This window comes from Macaca fascicularis, chromosome 1 (genome assembly GCF_037993035.2).
Source record: "Macaca fascicularis isolate 582-1 chromosome 1, T2T-MFA8v1.1".
In the NCBI taxonomy this organism is placed as follows: Eukaryota; Metazoa; Chordata; class Mammalia; order Primates; family Cercopithecidae; genus Macaca; species Macaca fascicularis.
In genome coordinates, this window is record NC_088375.1 from 105,912,426 (window position 1) to 105,915,833 (window position 3,408).

Genomic DNA, 3,408 nt, shown 5'->3' on the forward strand with positions numbered 1-3,408 from the left:
GAACTGGGCTCTGTAACTGCCATTAAGCCGTTTGTACAATTAATCACCACAGTGATAAGAGCGACAAAGGAGCTACTCGGGTGGCTGAGGCGGGAGGATCTTTTGAGCCCAGGAGTTCGAGATCGGGCTGGGGAATAGAGCAAGATCCTGTCTCAAAAAAAGGGGGGGGCCGGGCGCGGTGGCTCAAGCCTGTAATCCCAGCACTTTGGGAGGCCGAGACAGGCGGATTACGAGGTCAGGAGTTCGAGACCATCCTGGCTAACCCGGTGAAACCCCGTCTCTACTAAAAAATACAAAAAACTAGCCGGGTGAGGTGGCGGGCGCCTGTAGGCCTGTGGTCCCAGCTAATCGGGAGGCCGAGCCAGGAGAATGGCGTAAACCCGGGAGGCAGAGCTTGCAGTGAGCTAAGATCCGGCCACTGCACTCCAGCCTGGGCGACAGAACCAGACTCCATCAAAAAAAAAAAAAAAGGGGGGGGAGTAAAACTGACAAGATGTGAGGGCTATGCGTTTGTGTTAGAGATGTGTGGGGTGGGGAGGTGGCCGGGGGCGAGGTTGTTCTTAGAGAAAGTGACATCGGGGTAATTCTGAAAGAATAAGTGTTAACTAGGCTAAGCGGTGGGGAAGAGTGGTGTGTGCTGAAGGAAGGGAAGAAGAACCTGGCAAGTTCATGGCAGTCTGTAATTGGATGTTGGTCTCCCTCCACACTTGCCTCCTACAGTCTGATTTCTACACAGCACCCAAAGTGATCTCTTAAAAATACACATCTGATCTTGTCACTTCCCAGCACCAAGTCTACAGTGAATTTCCATCTTAGAACAAAATTCAGACTCCTTACCATGGCCACCAATAAGGAAGGAGACCACTACTGCTCCTGCTGCCCTCCTCCCGCCACCTTGCCTCGTTCAAAGACAGGAGAAAAGAGAGAGAAACAAAAGTAAGATAAATAGCCAGACAACCTTGGCACCACCACCTGGCCCTAGGAGTTAAACAAAGTAATAATAATAACATCAACCCCGGCCTAAAGTACTTATGTTATCTGTAAATTCCAGACACTGTATGAAAAAAATCATTGTAAAACTTTTTGTTTTGTTAGCTGATGCATGTAGCCCCCAGTCACGTTTCCCATGCTTGCTCGGTTTATCACCACCCTTTCAAGTGGACCCCTTAAAGTTGTAAGCCTTTAAAAAGGCCAAGTATTTCTTTCTCGGGGAGCTCAGATCTTAAGACGCGAGTCTGCCCACACTCCCGGCCGAATAAAAAACCTCTTCCTTCTTTAATCCGGTGTCTGAGGAGTTTTTTCTGTGGCTCATCCTGCTACACCAAGACCCTACACAATCTGGCCTCCCAATTTCCTTCTCCAGGGTCACTTTTTACCACTGTCCATCTCACTCACACTGCTCCAGAACTCTCTATGCTTTCATTTTATTTTTCTTTCTTTCTTTCTTTTTTTTTTTTTGAGACGAAGTCTTGCTCTGTCTCCCAGGTGGTGTGATCTCCGCTTACTGCAACCCAGAGCAATGGGGTGATCTTGCCTCACTGGAGTCTCCGCCTTCCAGGTTCCAGCAGTTATGCCTCAGCCTCCTGAGTTCCTGAGTAGCAGGGATTACAGGTGCGTGCCATCAGGCCCAGCTAATTTTTGTATTTTTAGTATAGAGATGTATTTATTTATTTATTTTGAGATGGAGTCTCGCTCTGTCACCCAGGCTGGAGTGCAGTGGCGCGATCTCGGCTTACTGCAAGCTCCACCTCCCAGTTCATGCCATTCTCCTGCCTCAGCCTCCCAAGTTAGTGGAACTACAAGCGCCCGCCGCCACGCCCGGCTAATTTTTTGTATTTTTAGTAGAGACGGGGTTTCACCATGTTAGCCAGGGTGGTCTCGATCTCCTGACCTTGTGATCTGCCCGCCGTGGCCTCCCAAAGTGCTGGCATTACAGGCGTGAACCACCACGCCCGGCCTTTAGTAGAGATTTCATAATGTTGTCCAGGCTGGTCTCGAACTCCTGACTTCAAATGATCTGCCCATCTCAACCTCCCAAAGTGCTGAGATTACAGGCAAGAGCCACCACACCTGGCTCAGTATTTGTTTTATTTTTGTTATATTTATTTATTTAGAGACAGGGTCTTGCTCTGTTGCTCAGGCTGGAGGGCTGTGGCAGGAACACAGCTCACTGCAGCCTCCACTACCTCAGCTCAAGCGATCTTCCCACCTCAGCTGAGACTACAGTTGTGCACCACCACGCCTCCCTAATTTTTTCGTTTTACCATGTTGGCCAGGTTTGTCTCGAACTCTTGGGCTCCTCTGTCCTCCTACTGAGAGACAGGACTAGCCGGATTTCCTAGGCTGACTAATCCCTAAGCCTAGTGGGGAAGGTGAGGGCATCCACCTTTAAACAGGGGGCTTGCAGCTTAGCCCACAACTGACCAATCAGAGAGCTCACTAAAATGTTAATTAGGCAAAAACAGGAGGTAAAGAAATAGCCAATCATCTATTGCCTGAGAGCACAGCAGGAGGGACAAGGATCAGGATATAAACCCAGGCATTCCAGCTGGCAGCGGCAACCCCCTTTGGGTTCCCTCCTGTTATATGGGAGTTCTGTTTTCATTCTATTTCACTCTTTTAAATCTTGCAACTGCACTCTTCTGGTCCGTGTTTTGTTATGGCTGGAGCTAAGCTTTCGCTCGCCATCCACCACTGCTGCTTGCCGCATTGCAGACCAGCCGCTGACTTCCATTCCTCTGGATCCAGCAGGGTGTCTGCTGTGCTCCTGATCCAGCGAGGCAGCCATTGCCGCTCCCGATCAGGCTAAAGGCTTGCCATTGTTCCTCCTCAGCTAAGTGCCTGGGTTCATCCTAATCAAGCTGAACACTAGTCACTGGGTTCCACTGTTCTCTTCTGTGACCCACGGCTTCTAATAGAGCTATAACACTCACTGCATGGCCCAAGATTCCATTCCTTGGAATCTGTGAAGCCAAGAACCCCAGGTCATAGAACACGGGCTTGCCACCATCTTGGAAGTAGCCCGCCGCCATTTTGGAAGTGGCCCACCACCATCTTGGGAGCTCTGGGAGCAAGGACCCCCTGGTAACAGTACCTTAGCCTCCCAAAGTGCTAGGATTATAGGCGTGAGCCACTGAGCAGAGTTCAGTATTTGAATCCATATTTCCTGTAGCTGCAACCAAAGTCCCTCTGTTAGGTCTCACTTCGACTATAATAATTGTGTTCAGGCTGGGCACACTGGCTCACGCCTGTAATCCCAGCACTTTGGGAGGCCGAGGTGGGTGAATCACCTAAGGTCAAATGTTTGAGACCAGCCTGACCAACACGGTGAAACCCTGACTCTACTAAAAATACAAAACATTCTCTGGACATAGTGGCAGGCACCTGTAATCCCAGCTACTTGGGAGG